The sequence below is a fragment of the Natator depressus genome, chromosome 3 (genome assembly GCF_965152275.1).
Source record: "Natator depressus isolate rNatDep1 chromosome 3, rNatDep2.hap1, whole genome shotgun sequence".
Classification (NCBI taxonomy): Eukaryota; Metazoa; Chordata; order Testudines; family Cheloniidae; genus Natator; species Natator depressus.
The window spans coordinates 148,252,855-148,275,874 of record NC_134236.1 but is presented as its reverse complement, the minus strand read 5'-3'; the positions used below and the strand labels follow the sequence as shown (position 1 = coordinate 148,275,874).

The following is a 23,020-nucleotide window of genomic DNA, read 5'->3' as shown; positions in this document are numbered from 1 at the left end:
AAATACATTTCGGGGGAATGGTAAACAGAAAAAAGTTAGTTTCTTTCTGTTGGGAACTAGGTGCTGCTGCTCCACAACCAGTTTAGAGGTATATGACAAGACCTCATCCAAGAAATTATTTAGGACTGCCCATGACAGCAGTTCATTTGTTTCTAATTTATTTTGTGTATTAGTAATCTTTTGCTGAAATCATAAGAGAACAAAACAGAGCTCATATGTACCCATTCATGTCCATCTGCCATTTGAAGAAGAGAAGGCCCACTTCAGCATTCAACAGAAAGGCAATTATACATATTGAACAAAATAGGTGGTTCAAGATGTGCTGCCAAGAAATGACATATTCCAGTGAATTCAAACCACCCTTTTCAAATTCTGGCATTCTTTCATATGTAAATAAGTCAAAGAGAATGAAAGCAAAGCTTGCCACCTACTGCCCAATGACATAATAGTAAGTGCTAGTATTGTCTTGTAAGTTTCTTTCTTCCTTTTCTGTTTTTGAAACCCATTTGTCCTTGGTATAGCATACACAGAACTGCATCTCAAAAAAAGCTGTAACAAAACTGCACGTCAAGCCACAGCTTAGACTATCTAAAAGCAATATTTCTCATCTAACTAAAATATGTTGTAAAATATTATATGAGCTGTATATAATAAATATCTGACAAGATTACAACACTGTTTATTATAGCATCCAGACTAGCGAGGAATCTCTTTTAAAACACGCCAGCAGTGTCATGTGCTCTACAAATCTGTCCTCAAGCTGGATGGTATGGAATAATAAAACAATTTTCTGTTTAATGCATACTTTAAAATCCAAACATTATTGCAAGTTACACTGAATCTATCATAGAAGAATTTATTGGGGTTTTTTTTTTTTTGTACATAGATAGCTACAGATCATTTGCAGTTTCTAAAACTAAACTTTACATCGGGACCTTCATTACTGGCCTATTTTCATATGCTCATAACTTGTTGAAAACTTTTCCTTTGGGGCTGTTTTCATGTTTAAGCTAAACTAGGGCACTTTCTTTTTAAGTTTTGTTTGTTTTTTGAAAATTTGAGGAAAATCTCATCAACCATTATTGTGCTACTGAAAAAGTGAAAAAAAGATCTTACAAGTATTGTCAGATTTTTAAGTCACAAATAACTCGAAAATATCTGGGAGACTGAATACCTCCACATTTCACATGTAAATAGTTCTTACCGAGGAAGAAGCCCTCAGCTAAGTTTAGGGGAATCATTTAAAAATCAAGAAGTTATATATAATTGAAACATAACTTCTAAGCATGCTAGGTAGGCATCTGTTCCGATTTTAGTAGCCTAATAAAACCTGGAGGCAGATGATCAGCTGGTTTAAAGCGTCACAGTTCCATTGTTTCAGAGTAGCAGCCGTGTTAGTCTGTATTCACAAAAAGAAAAGGAGTACTTGTGGCACCTTAGAGACTAACCAATTTATTTGAGCATAAGCTCTCGTGAGCTACAGCTCACTTCATTGTGGAGCTAGCTGAAGAACACGCTCTCCCTTTATGAAATCACAGGGCACATGCTGGGACAGTCTTCAGGAGGGAGATTGTATAGGACTCATTGAAACTCACAGCGAAGTCCTCCAAAACAATGTGTCCCTGCATTAAGGCCCCATCACCAATACTTAATGCTACTAGGAGACAAGTCCCCTTTCCCCCCGGCCCCCATAGCCTTGGCATGTCTCATATTTAGACTAGATTTTTTTCTGTCTACAGAGAGATATAGTCATGCATGACATCTCTGTTTCAGACCATGCACTGACAGACACTGATGTCCAGCTTTCAGATTTACAGGATCGTGGAAGTCAACGAATGGCTACGCAGGTGGTGCCGGAGAGAAGGCTTTGGATTCTCTGATCATGGGATGGTGTTCCAAGAAGGAGGAGTGCTAGGCAGAGATGGGCTCCACCTAACAAAGAGAGGGAAGAGCATCTTTGCAAGCAGGCTACTAACCTAGTGAGGAGGGCTTTAAACTAGGTTCACCGGTGGAAGGAGACCAAAGCCCTGAGGTAAATGGGATACTGGGAGGAAACATGAGCAGGAGAGTGCAAGAGGGGAATGGTCCTGCCTCATACTGAAAAAGTGGGACGATCAGCGAGTCATCTTAAGTGCCTACACGCAAATGCAAGAAGCCTGGGAAACAAGCAGGGAGAACTGGAAGTCCTGGCACAGTCAAGGAATTATGATGTGATTGGAATAACAGAGACTTGGTGGGATAACTCACATGACTGGAGTACTGTCATGGATAGATATAAACTCATGGATAGATATAAACTGTTCAGGAAGGACAGGCAGAGCAGAAAAGGTAGAGGAGTTGCATTGTATGTAAGAGAGCAGTATGACTGCTCAGAGCTCCGGTATGAAACTGCAGAAAAACCTGAGTCTCTCTGGATTAAGTTTAGAAGTGTGAGCAACAAGGGTGATGTCATGGTGGGAGTCTGCTATAGACCACCAAACCAGGGGGATGAAGTGGACGAGACTTTCTTCTGGCAACTAACGGAAGTTACTAGATTGCATGCCCTGGTTCTCATGGGAGACTTCAATCACCTGGATATCTGCTGGGAGAGCAATACAGCAGTGCACAGACAATCCAGGAAGTTTTTGTAAAGTGTAGGGGACAATTTCCTGGTGCAAGTGCTGGAGGAACCAACTAGGGGAAGAGCTCTTCTTGACCTGCTGCTCACAAACAGGGAACAATTAGTAAGGGAAGCAAAAGTGGATGGGAACCTGGCAGTGATCATGAGATGGTCGAGTTCAGGATCCTGACACAAGGAAGAAAGGAGAGCAACAGAATACGGACCCCTGGACTTCAGAAAATCAGGCGTTGACTCCCTCAGGGAACCGATGGGCAGGATCCCCTGGGAAAATAACATGAGGGGGAAAGGAGTCCAGGAGAGCTGGCTGTATTTTAAAGAATCCTTATTGAGGTTGCAGGAACAAACCATCCCGATGCGTAGAAAGAATAGTAAGTATGGCAGGTGATCAGCTTGGCTTAACAGTGAAATCCTTCCTGATCTTGGAAGACTGGACAAATGACCAGGGAGGAGTATAAAAATATTGCTCAGGTATGCAGGAGTGAAATCAGGAAGGCCAAATCACACTTGGAGTTGCAGCTAGCAAGAGATGTTAAGAGTAACAAGAAGGGTTTCTTCAGGTATGTTAGCAACAAGAAGAAAGTCAAGGAAAGTGTGGGCCCCTTACTGAATGAGGGAGGCAACCTAGTGACAGAGGATGTGGAAAAAGCTAATGTACTCAATGCTTTTTTTGTCTCTGTCTTCACGAACAAGGTCAGCTCCCAGACCACTGCACTGGGCAGCACAGCATGGGGAGGAGGTGACCAGCTCTCTTTGGAGAAAGAAGTGGTTTGGGACTATTTAGAAAAGGTGGACGAGCACAAGTCTATGGGGCCGGATACACTGCATCCGAGGGTGCTAAAGGAGTTGGCGGATGTGATTGCAGAGTCATTGGCCATTATCTCTGAAAACTCATGGTGATCAAGAGAGTTCCTGGACAACTGGAAAAAGGCGAATGTAGTGCCCATCTTTAAAGAAGGGAAGGAGGAGGATCCGAGGAACTACAGGCCAGTAAGCCTCACCTCAGTCCCTGGAAAAATCATGGAGCAGGTCCTCAAGGAATCAATTCCGAAGCACTTAGAGGAGAGGAAAGTGATCAGGAACAATCAGCATGGATTCACCAAGGGCAAGTCATGCCTGACTAATCTAATTGCCTTCTATGACGAGATAACTGGCTCTGTGGATGAGGGGAAAGCAGTGGACGAGTTATTCCTTGACTTTAGCAAAGCTTTTGATACGGTCTCCCACAGTATTCTTGCCAGCAAGTTAAAGAAGTATGGGCTGGATGAATGGACTATAAGGTGGATAGAAAGCTGGCTAGATCGTCGGGCTCAACGGGTAGTAATCAATGACTCCATGTCTAGTTGGAGTCCGTATCAAGCGGAGTGCCTCAAGGGTCAGTCCTGGGGCTGGTTTTGTTCAATATCTTCATTAATGATCTGGAGGATGGCGTGGATTGCACCCTCAGCAAGTTTGCAGATGACACTAAACTGGGAGGAGTGGTAGATACGCTGGAGGGTAGGGATAGGATACAGAGGGACCTAGACAAATTAGAGGATTGGGCCAAAAGAAATCTGATGAGGTTCAACAAGGACAAGTGCAGAGTCCTGCACTTAGGATGGAAGAATCCCATGCACCGCTACAGACTAGCGACCGAATGGCTAGGCAGCAGTTCTGCAGAAAAGGACCTAGGAGTTACAGTGGACGAGAAGCTGGATATGAGTCAACAGTGTGCCCTTGTTGCCAAGAAGGCCAATGGCATTTTGGGATGTATAAGTAGGGGCATTGCCAGCAGATCGAGAGACGTGATCGTTCCCCTGTATTCGACATTGGTGAGGCCTCATCTGGAGTACTGTGTCCAGTTTTGGGCCCCACACTACAAGAAGGATGTGGAAAAATTGGAGAGAGTCCAGCAGAGGGCAACAAAAATGATTAGGGGACTGGAACACATGAGTTATGAGGAGAGGCTGAGGGAACTGGGATTGTTTAGTCTGCAGAAGACAAGAATGAGGGGGGATTTGATAGCTGCTTTCAACTACCTGAAAGGGCATTCCAAAGAGGATGGATCTACACTGTTCTCAGTGGTAGTAGACAACAGAACGAGGAGTAATGGTCTCAAGTTGCAGTGGGGGAGATTTAGATTGGATATTAGGAATAACTTTTCACTAGGAGGGTGGTGAAGCACTGGAATGCGTTACCTAGGGAGGTGGTGGAATCTCCTTCCTTAGAAGTTTTTAAGGTCAGGCTTGACAAAGCCCTGGCTGAGATGATTTAGTTGGGGATTGGACTAGATGACCTCCTGAGGTCCCTTCCAACCCTGATATTCTATGATTCGAACAGTAAATCCTCTTTATTTTTATAATAATTTGCTAATACAGCACCCTTTGTGTAAGTCAACCATTTTGAATTCTTGGAAAGAATTCCTATCAAATGACAACAATGGTACTGTGTCAGACCAAATTTTATCAGGTTCTGGTAAAAGTGCTACACAAAGTATAAAAATTGCTTCTCAAAGGAAAAAAAGAAAAATGCTCAGATTTTAAAAATGAAAAAGAAAATAAGATTGTTATAGTTGGACAATATGTCCCCTGGTGATCCTAAATCATTAACAGAATTAGCTAACCTTAAACGTACAGTTAATGTGATATTTGTAATGATCAGAAATGCCAAATCCTGAGAAGATATCCGCTTTCTGTGCCAAAATTAAGTGACCAAGATTTATGAATGAAGAAAGGGAGGCTCTTTATTCACCTATTACCTAAAATACTGAATACTATCAAAACGCTGAAATCAAATAAGTCCCATGGACATGGGTTCTCCACATATGGTTTTATTAAATTTTCTCCTAATAGACTCCAGTATGGGCTGGAAGTGGAAAACACCTTCTAAAGTCACACTAGTTCAAAAGAAGAAAAACAAATCAGCTGATAACTGTGCCTAATTTCTTGTTAAACATGGATGTCAAATATGTTATGCAACAATCTGGTATATAGCCCAGAGGTGGTCATACTAGTAGGCAGGACCATCCCTAGGGGGGTGTGGGGCCTAGGACAACCCTCCACTCCAGGCCTCGCCCCCAATCCACCCCTTCCCCCATACTCCCACTCCACCTCTTTCCAGCTTCCGCCCCCTCCCCCAAGCGATGCCGGGAGGGCGGAGCGGGGCGGGCTGGAGCCAGGTCACTTGCTGGCACCAGGCCCCCCACTAACCCTTCCCACACACAAATCACAAATCCCAGAAACTGTTCTTACTTCACCTGTGACTTTTGAAAGAGTCAAGCCTGCCCATTGTTGCCTTTGCTGTTTGCACTAGGGACTGAGCCATTGGCTTAAGGGGCAATGATCTTATTAGTGGCATTAAAGTCTAATGGACTGACAAGGAATTGCTTTATACACTGATTATATGGTTTGTTGCAAATGTTAAGCCGTCTATTTCTGCTCTTTTGTCTGTATTGGATACACCTCTGTCATAATCTCTGGACACAAAGCAAACTTGTCAAAATCTCAGATCCTCCCTATTTCTGTATCTGAACCCACAGGGACAGTTTAAGTGCCAATTTCCCCTTTTTAGTGAACTTTTTCAAAAATCAAGTGCATTGGTGTATTTTTTTTTATACTAAATATCCATTCCCTAAATTAGGCTGTATTCTTGGGTCTATTTGCAAAGTTCTGTGGAGAGGCAAATCTCTACGATCACTCCCAGTTAGCTATATTAGTCATGCTAATGTGCTCCAAATGAAATAGCTACCCTGAATGTTGTGTCTATTTTGGCTGCTTCCTATCCCTGTCCTTGCACAGTGGTTTGCTTTGAATACTAAAACTTATCACTAATTTTATCTGAATGGGTAAAGGGACTCCACGTAGCTCAGAGCTTATTGTATAATTCTCTTGAATAGTATGGATGCTCTATCAGAAATAAAAGGGTATGGTCATGCTACCCAGTTAAGAGCTATACTCACTCACTCCCAAGCATGACACTGGAAAGAAATAGAAGGTAGTTTGCTAAGTATGGAAAATCTCCTACAGTTTTTTATGAATCAGTAAGCATAAAAACATATTTCACTTCCCTCTCAGTAATAGCTGTGATGCTTGCTTGATATAGAAGGAAATGTACTAAATTCAAAGTTATATGTAATCTATGCTCTTTAATCTGATCTAGTCTAATGCTCACTTTGTCTCTGCTAATTAAGATGACTGGAAAACTAGAGGAGAGTTTATAATATGAAACACTTATTTCCATTTTTAATAAAGCTAAAGCTCTCTCTCTTTCAGAGCTCAGATGCAAACGGAACATAAAGAAGCTAATACCAGAGAGTCCTGTCTTTCAGAGTAAATCCTATTTTTTAGTATGAACCTTGGAATATATAGTGGGAAGACTGTACAAGTCTTCTGTGAGGACAGAATAAGGCCTGTCAATTGTGGGCAGGAAAAGACTCCCTCCCGCAATCTCTTCCCTGGAATATAACTGTCTAAGGAACCCTAATACCTAAAGCTACTGAAGATCCAGTTTATAAAATTTCTTAAATCCATGGTCCAAAGACCAAGCTGCAGCCGCACAAATCTCCTCAAAAGAAGATTTGATCTTTCCCCTTAGGAGACAGCCATTGCTTATACCAAGTGAGCTTGGACCTTGATTGGAGAGACAACTTTCTTTACCCTTCCATGCTTCTGATATTGTGTATCTAGTCCACCTGGATACAGGACCTTTTGACATCTTCCTTTCCTTGTAGTACAAAACAGGACTGTAGTGGGGTGGCTGCCCCACTCCCACAGAAAAGGGGTTAAAAGCAGCCCTGGAGAGGGCTGCAGCAGGGAAAGGGATTAAGAACAGCTGGGGGAAGCTGACTGTGTAGCTGACTACAGCTGTGGCCAGCTCAATTAGGGCCCAGCTGACCCTGATAAGAGGGCTGTGGGCCAGAAGCTGAAGGAGTCTCACTCTAGCCCTGGACTGGGAAGGGCTAGCTGCCTGGTAGCAAGGTACCTGAAGCAGAGCAGAGCAGTGCTAGGGAAGAGCAAAGAGGAGCTGGGGAGCTCTAGCCTGGTAAACCCCCAAGTTGCAGGCCTTGATGAAGGCCTACAAAAGGTACTGGGGCTGCATAGGGGTAGCCAAGGATAGGCAAAGTAGTAGGTCCTAACCCCTTGCCAAAGATGAGTGGCCGTTACAAGACTGCAGTCTGCCCCAGTGAGTGGGGGCTAGATGATTGACTGGCAGTAGCCACTGAGGCAAGGTGGGTGTAGAGGGTTGGGGGTTCCCCTGGGAGGGGAGGCCCAGAGGGTTGGGGGTTCCCCTGGGGCAGAATGCCAAGGTAAAGGGCACCGAGGTCTGGGAGGGACACAGGGCCAGTGGCAGGCGAGACACAGGCTTGCAGAGGGCGCTCCAGAGCTGAAAAAGAGCTAATTCCCAAATGACCAGCAGAAAGTACCACACCAGTGAGTCTTCACATCGCTACAAGGACACTTGACAGCCCCCCAATATTTGGTGCATCGAATATAAATTTTGAGTGACCTATGGACAATCAAGGAATTCCATCTTTTTCCCAAAAGCATGAGCCAGCTTCAGCCAGAAAATTAGTAATATTAGCTCTAGTGCTTTGCAAAACATAGTTTGTTTTTTGAAATGAGGTAGAGAACTACCCTGAACTACACTGTCTGTATGGATGATGCATACGTAGAACTGCATAGATAAAATATCTAACACTAGTACTTTTTCCTCATTAATCTAATTGCCACCAAGAACACCTTTTCATGATAAGAAGACTCAAATGGTGGGTCTGTGAGAGCACTTAAGATCAGCTTTCATGACTGAACTTTATAGAGGATTTGACATGGTAGATACCTTGAAGAATCTCTGGATGTGACAATATTATCTTCTTCTTTCCAGCTGACTGAGGAATTCTGGATATCGTTGTGATAGATATTGCAACTGTATGCAATATCTTTGGGGACCATATTGTATTAAGTTTATGAATGGCTTATATATCACTGAGAGCCAGAAACTATATACAAAATCAGGCGAGGGTTACCACAGCTCCTTCAGGAACCAAAAACATTGGGGAGGGTTTAAGGTGAATCACTTACGTTGTAGCCACCTTCAGAGGGGTACCTCTCCCTAGAGAAGCTACAATTTACTGGTTCAAACTGGGTTTTCTAGAGACCAACAGACAAAGAAGGGGCTTTTGATATTAAAAGGCTGCAGTTAAACTGACTCAGGGCCTTCCTTCTTATCCAGCAAACGGACAGGATGTTCTGTCCAAGAGGATTGTGGGGGGGGGGGGGGGAGTGGAATGCAACGCATGTGGAAGAGTTGGAAAGACTTGGCCTACGAAGCCCCATAAGTCTGATGGGTAACCTCGAGTAAGCTTTTAGCATGTGTTTAGGAACTTTCATTGTTTTTATATGTTTTCACCGTAATGCTTTTATCTTAAAAATGAATGTGCTTGCTTAGAAAGAGCTGCATAGTAGCTTATAACTGCTGAGAATACATTGGTCATAGCCCTGAGAGAAAAAGCAATACAGAGGTGCTGTCCTAGTCTATCATGTGCTTGCTCAGTCAATTTGCTGCAGTACTGAATTTTCCTCTTATGTGTAGGGCATACAGGGATGAGAGATTCTGCTCGCCTATGTTAACAGAAGCTATGCTTCCTTCTACAGGGAAGAAGATCATGTTCCCTTCTGCTTGCTGAGAGAAATCACAGTGGAAGCATTCTCTGCTTTTATTAGAATGTCTTATTCTTTTCTGTGCCCCAGTTATGCCAGTGCAGACTGATGGGTAGCAACCTCTCAGACAGGGTGACAACAATTAGGATCCTCTTATTTTCATGCACCCCAAATGGTGAAGCTCCACCCTTTTCTGCTCTCTCTGTGTGGGGGCAGAGGCATGGGTGTTACTCCAGGGTCTGCTGAATAGAACATGCCTTGTGTGAACTAAGCTACTTACAGGACAGAACACAAATATGGCAGATGATAAACTGAAGAGCTAGTAAACACAATAATAGTATGTTGCCAAACATCACATGTGACATGATATCAGGATATATTTAACCAACTAACGTCTTCAGGGATGCCCACTCTTCCTGTCTGCTGTTGCAAGTAGTGTTCCATAGAAGTAGACAGGAACTTAGGAGTGCTGGACTGTTCCTTATCTGGGGCTGCCTGACTACCACGTTATCAGGGAAAGGACACTCTCTAGCTTGCTTCCTTCTCATCCCTAACACTCAGCTCTTGTCTATACTAATTTTCCTACCAAGTTCAAAGTTATTAGTAGAGCTAGTGATCCTCTTCCTCAATGTTCAAGCACTCCTTCCCTAACTCACTGTCTACATGGTGCCCTAGTCTGCATGAGAGGGGTGTAAATCCTAGTGTACGCTAACTTGTTGCTCACTAACTGGTGACTTATGTGGACCCTAGTGACATGCACTAAAAGTTCCCTAATGTGTGTTAATGTAGAACCGTTGAAATGGGACTACATTAACGCATACTGGAGAACTTTTAGGGCATACCAGCAGGGTCCACATGGGCCAGTTAGTGCATGCTAGCATGTTGTGCGCTAGAATTTACACCCCTCTAGTGTAGGCTAAGGCACCATGTAGACAAGCCCTGAGTGATTCCTGTAAGGAAAGCGGTTTTCTATAGTTATAACTATCCCCAGCACAGAGACAGCCAGCTCAGCCATAACCATGGCCTTCTCTTTTGGCATAATGCCAGAAGCTACTGCCCTACAATTAGCGGTTTGGAGTAGAATCACAAATCAAGCGCACAGTGCCTGTTATTGGGGGAGGACTGAAAACAGTTTTTCCTAGTATATTACAATATCCTAGATTCCCCAGAGCACTTTACAGATTTTCCTGTCTTTTAACATGCTTGCATATTTAGATCACGCCAAAAGTGCTTCTCAGCTTTCCCAAAGTTGACTTTAGTTGTTCCTCTGGATTTATGCCAGTGTTAATAAGAGCAGAATTTGGTCCATGCTGTCCAGAAACAAATTCCATTACACTTTGTCCTACTTCAGATACACCAAACCTCTGATGATGCTTTCTGTAGGTTTCTGTTTCCAAGGGAAATACAGATCCTTTATCACCTAGGAAGTTGTTACTCTACCCCTCCAGGACTGGATATGATACACATTTACCAGTAGTTCTTTTGCTGTTTTAAACAACGCTTTAGTACAGTTTGTTTTGTAATTAAACCAGCCTTGTCTGCACTGGCCTATTTTCCCCCAACTTTCGAACCCTTTCTTTCACCAGTGAAGCTCCACTACTAGTAGCAATGGTAGGAGCTCTAACAAAGAAGATGCCAGCAGCCGCTTCACTATGTTAGCTAGATTTGTCCTGAACAGTGGTAGACAGCAAAGCAGTTAAAATGCTGGGAGCCATGTAGAGCCTTGTGCATTCTAGAGCTGCTGTCTTTGATACTACTGGGGGGAGCAAGGAAGTGTTAGCAATAAGGGGAAATCATACAGAGAAAAAACACAGCGTTGAGGCGTCTCTCAAAATGCCACTGTTTCTGGGATAGTCCTGGGTAGGCAGTACTGGAAAAAGCAAAAAAAAATAGAAACCTATGGTGTCAAGTTAAAATGAACATTAAAATTGGACATATGTCAAAGCCTCTCATCCTCGTATTGACCAGCCAATCACTATCCAGTTTAATTAAAACATTTTGACAACACTACAGCCTAGGATAGAGTGGCTGCAACTTCCATTTCAACCAACTAAATTTTAACTGGTGGTATAGTTTTACATGTAGCTCCCTTTCCTGAAATGCCTTGAAAACAGAGGGCAGAAGTCCCAGGCATATGGAATATTCTGCTGTTACCAACGGACATTCCAGTTTAAACTTACTCCAGTATCTCTCAAAGAAAATAACTGATAAGTTAATTAAAAAATTGAGGCTCCACTGTGAGGTATTCTCTACTTGTTGGTATAATTGTACAAGAAAGACTATGCCACCAGGGACACATCATCATATGGTGGTATGAATAAGTGACCTGCAAATATTGTCCACAAGTTGCTAAGGAAGAATGATAGTAGTAGCTCTTGTGAGCGCTCACAAGGAAACCATGGTTCCTAGTGCCATGACTGGGATGTGGACAGTGAGACCTAGTGTCCAGTGAGGGAATCAGGAGTCAGGTTGAGTCTGGTACCAGAAGGTCATAGTCCAAGATAGGACAGTGGGCAGACTGAGAATCAGGTGTCAGGATGCAGGCAGGGTCAGGTTACCAGGAGATTGGGGTTGGGCACCAAGTTATAGACAGCAAATAGCGAAGTCGAGGACAAACCAAGGTGGGAAGCCAGAGTGTAGTGTCTATTGCAAGTAGAATCTGGAGCAGAGATGGGCAGGCAGTCTGTGTTGTTAAACCAGGAAACATGAAGGGGCAAGTACTGGTACCAGCCAATCAATGGGCTAGGAGGGGCCGCCACACAGGTCCTGATGGGTGGTACTTCCTGCCAAGCCCCGCCTCACAGGGTCTTCCCATGGGAGCCCAGCCTAAACCTCCCATGGCGATGCGGACCAGTCAGCAGCCCAGAACACCCATGGTCCCAGATTCTTGCCCTGCAGGTTTTTACACCTAGGGCCAACAACCCTCTTGTTCCAGGAGTTGTCCATATCAAAATCCATCCCAGATGGAACGAAGGCCAATTTAACCTCCCCCAGAACTGAAAGCTCATAATGGGGAGATGAGTAGCCTGATCCCCACTGGATCCATCTATGCATGAGTAGGCCCTGTAACTGGTGCACTAGGGCTTCAGTAGTGGGGAAACAGTAGGCACAACAGGGATCTGCACTGGTGAAATAAAAAAAAAACCCAACTCAGAACCATAATCCATGGCACAGAGGAGTCCAGATCCAATCTCCAATCCTAAAAAAGACGCTTGTTTTTCTTGGTGCGCTCTGACCTTCTGGGCACCAAGAAATTCTCCCCACTCCACTTCCTCTTAGTTCGTGTTTTAAGAGAATGTGGAGGAAAGTGAAACTATGGATTTACACATAACATAATCCAAAGGACCTTGTTGGTCTGAAGACTTGAAAATTAGCTGAGAGGCTTCTTTCAGCTAATCTGGTGTCAGAGGTACCCCCAGCATAATGACCCTGCACAATCCCCTTACCAGTCACTGGCACCAATGGATTGGCATTGGATAACTCCCATCAATGTCAGAGCCACGGAGGGTGCCAACTCTTGTGATTTTTACTGGGATTGGAGTCAGTCTCACGATGACCCAAGAAGAGGGTGTGGGGGGAGAATAGCCACCCTTTACTGAATCTGAGCTTTCTGACTGGCTATCCACCCCACTTGCCCACCTCCTGGGACAGAACAAACAACCAGAGCTGCTGCAGGCTGACCACTCCCATTCCCGCTCCCTCTGGCAACCCAAAGCCTATCTCACAGGAAGGGATAGGAAAGGAAGGAACAAAAAGAGCCCAGCAGTTAAGGGTGGCTCTTCTCCCCGTTCCCCTACTAGGAGCAACAGAGATGGGACAGCTCTTCTGCTCCTCCCCCCTCCTGCACAGAGATGGGTGGGGTTGAACCGGTGGGAGCTGGGTGGTTGAAATGATGGACCAGAACTGGGGATGGAGCTGGGGAAGTGACCTGAATGGGTCTGAACTGACGGGGCAGGGGCTAGACAGAGGCAGAATTAATGGCTGGGCAGAAGATGGTAGATGTGGGGGTTAGAGCTCTTTCAGCAGGTGCCAGACTCACCTTACCCAATAAATTTGGGAGAGTGGGCAAAACTAATTCTCTCTCATGACAGGAAAAGACCAACAAAACCCACACTACAGTTTTCTATTTTAAAAAAAAAATCTCAGTCCTTTCTTACAGACAGCCCCGCAACCTGAAGCAAACACTCACCAGTAACTACACACCACAGAAACACTAACCCAGGAACCAATCCCTGTAAAAAACCCCATTACCTGCTTTGTCCCCATATCTACTCTAGCAACACCATCATAGGACCCAACCACATCAGCCACACCATCAGGGGCTCGTTCACCTGCACATCTACTAATGTGATATATGCCATCATGTGCCCACAGTGCCCCTCTGCCATGTACATTGGCCAAACCGGACAGTCTCTATGTAAAAGAATAAATGGACACAAATCAGACATTAGGAATGGTAACATACAAAAGCCAGTAGGAGAGCACTTCAATCTCCCTAGACATTCAACAACAGATTTAAAAGTAGCCATCCTGCAACAAAAAAACTTCAAAAACAGACTTCAAAAAGAAATTGCAGAGCTACAATTCATTTGCAATTTAATTGTTAAGTTTCATTAACACCATTAATTTGGGCTTGAATAGGGACTGGGAGCGGCTGGCTCACTACTAAAGCAATTTTCCCTCTCTTGGTATTGACACCTCCTCCTCCTCAATTATTGGACCTTGTCATCACTGGTTCCCCACTTTAAGTTCTCCCTTCTCTTCATGTTCAAGTATATTTGTGCTTATATCTGTAATTTTCACTCCATGCATCTGAAGAAGTGGGTTTTTTACCCACGAAAGCTTCTGCCCAAATAAATCGGTTAGTCTTTAAGGTGCCACCGGACTCCTCGTTATGATTTTTTGGGCTACTCTCATGATTTTTGATCTCTTGAGATTGGAAATACCAGGGATCAAAGCCTTGGTACTGCAGAGAGCATGGCACTGTTCAAAGCCTCTGTGGACTTTTTTCTCTCAGGCAGAATCTCTAGACACAGAACTCCGCTACATGGTCAGCAGCAGTGTCAAAACTGTAGTCAATGACTTCTAAGCGCTTGCGTTTGGGCTTTTGAAAGTCAAAGATAACCAACTAGAGTTCTTCATGGAACAACGGTCATGGTCACCTAATAGGTCCACCGGAGTTGAACAATTCAAATACTGAAAAATTTTGTCAGAAACTTAAAATTTTCTATTTGGAAATACTGCTGTGGTGCCTCACAGGACTCGCAGATCAGGTGCTTCATGCTCCAATACTCCTCTATAGGCCAGGCTCCCTGATCAGACTTCTTCTCTCATGATTCAGGACAATCTGTATCTCTTGGAGAGGGGCAACACTGCATTGGGGAGTCCCCGGCCTTGGTGCACCATGGCCCGAAAGCCCAGCCCATAGAGGAAAATGGGGTCATGATGAGGCAAGCAAATGAAAACTGCCATGAGGCACTGCAGCAGCATTTCAAATCCAAGTATTTTGGGGTTTTCACGGGGGGGGGGGGAATAAAATTCTGTGGAAAGCCGATACTTTTTGCCAAAATAAATAAATAAAATAAAATTTTAAAAAATGGGAGCTAAAAACCCAATTTTTCCTCAAAAAACAGTATAGATTAAAAATTTTGAACCAACCCTAGCCCACAGACGTCACACACAAGGCTATCCTAATCAGGAAGGTCTGATATTTCACTTGTTGATCCTTGTAAGCCCTTAGAATAAGAGCCAGATCTACACCTCACACATCAGTTAGGAGGAATGGAAAGGAAGTATTTCTTCACACAACGCAGAATCAACCTGTGGAACACTTTGCCAGAGGAGGTTGTGAAGGCCAAGACTATAACAGGGTTCAAAAAAGAACTAGATAAATTCATGAAGGATAGGTCCATAGATGGCTATTAGCAAGGATTGAAAGGGATGGTGTCCCTAGCCTCTGTTTGCCAGAAGCTGGGAAAGGGTGACAGGGGATGGATCACTTGATTATTACCTGTTCTGTTCATTCCCTCTGGGGCACCTGGCATTGACCACTGTCAGAAGACAGGATACTTGGTTAGATGGACCTTTGGTCTGACCCACTATGGTCGTTCTTATGTTTTCCAGAAAGAATCATCCCTGGTGTAGGCACTGGATTCAGAAACTATATTATAGGGCACCTTCTGAACCCCTTTCTCAGCTCTGCCATGTGATCAACACCAAGACAGAGCTTGTCATGGAGCCAAGTGTTCTAACCACAGGGGAAAAAAAAAACCTCAACCCTAGACAAAAGTATCTAAAATACCTAAAACTGCTAAGAATAGCAAATAATAGATAAAATCTAACAAGAGTATGATTCAAGCACAGCTGAGATCATATGCTAAACAGGACCACAACAAAAGATAAGAAAGGAATTGTATATAACCTCAAGGTCCAAAACATTCCATGCCACATCCAAAATGAAGAAAATTACATATAAATATCTCCTCCATCCTCCCGTTAATATAAAAGCCGAAGAAGACTTCAGCCAAAAGAAAGGAAAAGTCATTCACTAAGATTGGATGATTAATATGTAGAATTTGGTTAACCAATGGCCATCTAGCAGATCTCAGTACAGCAGTCACCACTACTCTGCCCTAATATTGCATTATTCCTAAGGACTGAACTTTGAACCTTAACCAAAGGAGGAATTTTTCCTGAATGTACTTTGGAAAGGAATGCTATGACAGTTGTGAGGGACTACCAGGCTGATTTAAAAGTACATTAATGGGTTTAGTTAGAGAAAGTTCACAACTTCCAATAAAGAATACTCATGTGATTTTAGACAGTATGCCCTTGGAGGCCTACCCTAGAGGGTAGGAAACATAACATCACCTTCTGCAGAGCTTCAATATCGGTAGTGTTATACAGAGCAAAATGAGGTTCCAAGATCATGCTCTATGACCTTGCATGGTTGGATAAAGTGACATCCTAAGGAAGCGTCTAAAATAGGGATCTGTACAAAAACCTTCTTCTCTTGAACATGATGAAAGCATTATACTACAGAGACTTGACTTTTTTCCTTGGACACTCATACATCCACAATAAAGCTCTCCTGGCTATGGCCACTCAAGGCCGTTTCACTCATTTAACATGGCAGTTAAACTATGGACTTTGCACCAGTCAGTAGAATATGTTCTATTTGTTCACTTCTCTTTTGGGTTCGATGAGATCAATAATCACTTCATCCAAATAAATCAGTCTGGTCCCCAGTGGACGGTGGGTCTTACAGTAGCAGAGCTCTTCTTTGATGCAGACACATCTGAAGGTCCAAAGCTAGGTGAATCAGGCTAGGTTAACCAAAAAGTCAGAAACAGTTTCACTACTGTTCCCTCACTTCTATCTTTTGTATTCCCTAGGGGATCAGTGGAATAGGTAGGACGGCACATAGCTTGGACCTTCCCTGGCTTTGCAAGATGTCATTCACGATCTCACAACACAGGTCCTGACATACAGAGAGGCAGGATACTTTATTTACTGTTTCCAGATCCAAAGATGACGGTCACCAGCCCTCCAAATTGACTTACAATGAAAGAAATATTTCTGGGTGTCGGAACCACTCTGCTAACCTAACTTCTACCATGTAAGTCTTGGAGTTCATCTCTCCTTTGGTGAGCAGTGCACATAGAAACAGGAAATTTTGCTCTACCTAGAACAGAAGACTTCTCTGGAGTAGAGCTGATAGAGTTTTCATAATAACCGGAAAGAAGAACATAATCAGACACATTGACTGTCCTGACCAGAACAGGTCTGTTATCCAAAGCTCTGAGAATTCAATGAATCATTGCATTCCGAATGGTGGATACCGTGCTCTCTCCTTCTGGTACCAATTCCTTGAACCGAATTGGGAAGATCCCTTAAAAAAGAAAAAACAACCTGATTCTCTGCATTCACTAGTTGTGGGAGTAGAGAATATACAACTGGAGCTGGATCTCTGCCAATGGATGAGATAAGGGGAGATGAGGCGGGAATGTCCAGAATTACTAGATAGGTATAATATGAACTCTGGATCATAAAAGCATGCCTGTGTATGAGATCAAAATTCCCAACATGCTCCAGTAAGAATTGAATTTTTGTTTCTGTGACACCACTTGTTTTCAGTTATGGCAATCTTCATCTTCTGTTAACATTCTTCTGATATGAGACCTTGTATCCTCAACACAGACCTAGAATGGACTTCTCTTGGACCACGTGTCTGTTTTGTCTTGAATCGAAGATACTTTGTTGGCTTCAACCTTCACTCTGTTCAGTTTTTTCATCAGAATTCTGTCCTGGAAGTGAATTTTTTCTTCTTCTTCTTCCCTAAAGCCAATATTAGTGCTACCATGATCATGGAGAGGGATCCTGGAAGCAGATGTAATGCTAATCATCAAAGCTGGAAAAAGAAAAAAGCTGCCATCCATCTGCAAAACATAAGAATTGTCTGAGGATGGCAAAATGGGAACACTTTGAAGACAAGCCTCCATGAGGAACTTATTTAGATTTTTCAGATAACAACAAGCAGAGCAAAACCCTGAGTCTCAGGGGATAAAAACAGGATGGGAAACAGGTTTCCGTGCTCTGATGTGAAGTAGATGATGGATGATTTCATTCATGTTGTGACCTTTCCATGGTTTGCTGAGACTGCAAATGGGACAAAGCTGTTCCTGTAATTCTTGTACAGCTCTATTGGGTACCCCCTCTGGGCAATGTCCAGTGATTTCATTTAGTCAAAGCTACATGTAAGCTCTTTTGCTCCCAAACTGAGAGAACCTGGTACCAACTGGGGGGGCCTAATTCCAGGTAAAGCTAATTTGAAGACCTACCGATAGCTCTGATGCAACAGTGGGAAGCTACTGACCCTGTGCTTGTTCTAGCTACCTCTTGCAAACAGATATTTTCTCCTTTTGTACTCCATGGACTGCTTCAGCTTCTCATGCGAGTTGTATTCCTTTCTGTAGTGTCTGGCAGGAGTCAGGATTGTAAATTGACTCTTCTCCTTGACTCCTGAATAGCCTCCGCAATCCATAAAGTTTCCCATTGTATCACTAAGATAGCCGGGAAAAAATGGTTACCTACCTTCTCATAAATACTGTTCTTTGAGATGTGTTGCTCATGTCCATTCCAAGTAGGTGTGCACATGCTACATGCACAGTCGTCGGAAGGTTTCTCCCCTAGTGGTACCCCTTGGGTTGGCTGTGAAGCTCCCTAGAGTCGTGCCTTCATAGCAGTGTATATAGGTCCCCACTGACCCACCGCCTCTTCAGTTCCTTCTTGCTGGATACTCCAACAGAGGGGAAGATGGGTGGGTCTTTGAATAGACATGAGCAACACATGTTGAAGAACAACAGTTATGAGAAGGTAAGTAAGCTTTTTTGAAGAAGCTTTTTCTTCAAGTGCTTGCTCATGTTGATTCCAAATAGATGACTCCCAAGCCTTACCTAGGAGGCAGGGTCAGAGTTCATGGAATCACTGATTGAAGCGCAGCTCTGCCGAATGCTGCATCGTCCCAGGCATGCTCGGTGACAGCATCACAGGAACTGGAGGTGTTGACCGTGGACCATGTCGCCACCCTGCAAACCTCCTGAATCGGGACCTGGGCCAGGAATGCCACTGAGGAGGTCTGTGCCCTTGTAGAATGTGCCATCAGTGCAGGGGCAGGTATCTTTGCCAAATCATAACATCCCCGGATACAGGACATGATACATGATGAAATTCTTTGAGAAGATACCAAGAAGCCCTTCATCCTGTCTGTTACTGTGATGAACAGCTGGTTCAACTTACGAAATGGCTTCGTGCATTCGATATAAAAGGTCAGTGCTTGCTGAACATCCAAAGAGTGGAGTCTTTGTTCCTGACTGTGTGACTTAGGGTAAAAAAAACTGGGAGAAAAATGTCCTGATTCACATGAAACTGACAGACGACCTTTGGGAGAAAGGCTGGATGAGACCTAAGCTGCACCTTTGTCCTTGTTAAAAACGGTGTAAGGAAGGTAAGAAGTTAGGGCCTTTTAAGCTCAGACACTCTCTTGTTTATGTTATTACGACCAGGAATGACAACTTCCATGACAGATAAAGTAAATAGTAAGTCGCTGGGGGCTCTAAGTGGGGAGGCCCCATTAATCTTGAAAGAACCAGATTAAGGTCCCAAGCCAGGATCAGCTGCCTAATTTCTGGGTATAATCTGTCAAGACCTTTAAAAAAACTGACCGACCATTGGGTTAACGAAGACTGATCGACCAGCGACTCCCGGGTGGACTTCCAAAATGGCGATGAGGTGAACCCTTATTGATGAGGCTGACAGGCCCTGCTTCTTTAAGCGTAGCCGATACCTCTCATCTTGGACTACTGATGACTGCATCAGAGGGGTGCAGCTCTGCGAACACCAGATCAAGAATTTTTTCCATTTGGTCAGGTAGGTGGCCCTGGTGGAAGGTTTCCTACTGCCAAGGAGAACCTCCCTAATGGGTTCAGAATACGTTAGCTCTACTGGGTTTAACCATGAAGGTTCCAAGCTGTGAGGTGGAGAGACTCAAGGTTGGGATGCTGGAGATGGCCGGGGACTTGAGTGATCAGGTCCGGAAGTAAGGGCAAGGAGATTGAGGTGTCCACCGATAGCTCCAGAAGCAAGATATACCAGTGCCGTCGAGGCCAGGCTGGCACTATCAGCCTGCAGCCCCCTCCCTGCGAATCTTGAGCAGAACCTCGTGGACAAGTGGGATAGGTGGGAATGTGTAAAACAGGTGATCCCTCCAGGGGAGAAGCAATAGGTCCACAAGTGAGCTCGGACGGTGATTCAGGAAGGAACAGAACTGCAGGCACTTACTATTGCTTTTTGTGGCAACTGGGGAACGCCCCACCATTGGAAAATGGTGTTCACCATGTCCAGGCGAATGGACCACTTGTGGTTGTGGAAGTATCTACTGAGATGGTCCACCAGCTTTTTCTGAGAACCCGGGAGGTAGGATGCCTCCAGATGTATTGAGTGGGCTATGCAGAAGTCCCACAATTTGACGGCTTCCTGACATAAGGGAGAGGAGCAAGCTCCGCCCTGTCTGTTTATATAAACATTGCAGTCATATTGTCCATCACCACTGACACACCTTTCCCTTTCAAGTGGGCTTGGAAGGTCCTGGCATGCCAGGCAAACCGCTCTCAGCTCCCTGACGTGGATGTGAAGTGAGAGCTGATTTGGGACCAAAGGCCCTATGTCCTGATCTCTCCCAGATGTGCTCCCCACCCCATCACTGATGCGTCTGTGACCAGGGACAGCGAGGGATGCAGTTTGCCAAAGGGGACCTCCTGCGCACACCGCCTGTGGACTGATCCACCATTGGAGAAACCCAAGAACTTATGGTAGAAATGTGACCGCCTTGTCCAGGCTGTCGCGGCCAGGTCGATAAGCTGATGCCAGCCAGGCACTGGAGAGGTCTGAGCCTCAGCCTCACATGTTGTACTACATACATACAAGATGCCATATGACCGAGGAGCGTCAAGCAATTCTTTGCTGTAATGGTGGGGTACTGCCTGAAGCCTTCTAGGATGTCGTGCATTGTCTGAAAACGAGACTCTGGCAAGAAGGCTTTGACTTGACCCGAGTCCAACACTGCCCTGATAAACTCTATTCTCTGGGTAGGGAACAGAGTTGATTTCTGTACATTAAGCAGCAGATCCAGCCTGTTGAAAGTATACCTTATCATGCTGACATGTAGTTCCACTTGTACTGTGGAGCGGCCCCTGACCAAGCAGTCGTCAAGGTATGGGAATACCAGCACCTGCCTTTTTCTCAGGAAGCTGGCTACGATTGCCATGCACTTGGTGAAAACTTGAGGGGCTGCAGACATGCTGAAGGGGAGGACTGTAAACTGGTAACGACTGCAGTTCACTACGAACCTGAGAAAGCATCTGTGGGCCGGGACTATCAATTTGTCGAAGCATGCATCCTTCAGGTCGAGGGTGGCTACCAATCCCCAGATTCAGGGATGGGATGATGACGGCCAACGAGACCATGATGAACTTCAGAGACCCCCTTTGGATTAGGAAATATCGGGAGTAAAATCCCTTGCCCCTTAGCTCCTGAGGAACCTCCTGCATGAGGAGTTGCTTGTGAGAAGGGTACCTGAAGAGGGACAGGGAAGGGGAGTGGGAGGAGCGGAACTGGAGAGAATATCCCACTTCTATTGTGTGGAGAACCCAGCGATGTGAGGTTATCTGGACCCAAGCACGATAGAAGTAGGACAGACAGTTCAGAAAACAAGGTGAAGAATCCAGTTACTGGACTGGTGTATCGCCCCTGGGGCACACCCTTAAAAGGCGTGCTTAGAGTCAGAGGATTGCCTAGTCGAGGCTTGCGCCTGCCATTCTTGCCCCTCTTTCTGGAGAAGTCCTGTCTAGGCTGGGGACGATAAAAGTGTGGAGGGGGCTAGGACTTAAAATGTTTCTTCTGGGTGACAGGGGTGAGTCTTTTAGGCTATGGAGCTTGGAATCAGTCTGTTCCAAAAAGGGCAGGTCCTGAATTGTTTGCTGGACCTCTGTGGGAGGCTCGATACTTGGAGCCATGAGCTCCCCCTCATGGCTATGGCAGAAGACACTGTTCACATGGCCAAGTCTGCCACATCCAGCGAAGCCTGTAAAGAGGTCCATGTCACTTCCTAGCCCTCCATCACAGCTGCAAATTCTGCTCTAGAATGTGTGGGGATTAACTCTCAAATTTCATGACAGTATTCCATGAATTAAAAGTTACATCTACTGAGGATCACTCACTGGTTAGCAATCCGAAGCTGGAGCCCCCCCAGTGGAATACACTTTCCTGCTGAAGAGGTCCAGCTTCCTTGAGACTTTCGATTTCAGAGTTGGGCCCCGCTACCTTGGATTTGTTTTAGGTTAATAAACCAGTCCCCAAAAAAGGTGTGTGTTATTGAGCATAAAACTCTGGATTATTCCTGAGAATCTGTGATAGGGAAATCAAGGCAGAGGGCGCCACAGGGCAGGCATACCCCTTTTACAGTGGGCCAAGACGCCCCTTACTGCCTGCCAGTTCTTCCACAACTGGGATGCTGTCCTTCTCCTCATTCCTTAGACAACTGCTGGAGGAAGAGACAGAGGCAGTGACAAGGCACGGCAGCTTAAACAGAAGATGGAAACAATAACCTGGACATTAGGGCATGGTGACTCAGCAGCAGCAATCTTTTAGGTGTGACAGGAAATCCTTATCCCTCTCTTACACCCTCCCAAGGAGCAACAGACACAACAGGCAGGAGACACAGACCATGCCTTTTGTCTCTGGGTTTTCTCTGCTCAGAGTTTTCCCTCAAACGTACAGGGGCACCATGCCTCAGAGGGGAAGCAGAGTATAGGAGACAGTCTCCCCAAAAGGTAAACGCAGCCCTGAGACACAGCACAGAATTTGACAGCTACATTATTGAGCCAAATTGTTAATCTAAACATTGTAAATAAAGTTTGGCATTTCCCTCAGGAAAGTGCTGCAGCAGAGAGGCCTGGTTGAGCCACCAGCCGATGTGGAGGCAGAAAAAACTGGAGGGAACTTCAGGAGGGGAGAATTCCCGTTGCCAGTGACAGGTTCTGCCCCCATGCTCCGAACAGGCTGAAATAAGCATCCTGACAGATCTGTGAACCTTACCATGAAGAAGCAATAAGTTTTTCTAGCCGTTAAGATCATAAATGAAAAAGCCAAGAAGAACCAGAGCACAATGTAAAGGTCAAATTTTACTCTCCTCGTTCATGTGCATAGTCCT

At 44.7% G+C, this 23,020-nt stretch overlaps 1 protein-coding gene across 5 annotated transcripts in view; it reads right to left on the bottom strand.

The window, feature by feature from the left end:
* Positions 1-23,020, bottom strand: part of LTBP1 (latent transforming growth factor beta binding protein 1) — a 366,969-nt gene that overhangs the window by 311,527 nt on the left and 32,422 nt on the right. The window lies entirely within an intron of this gene.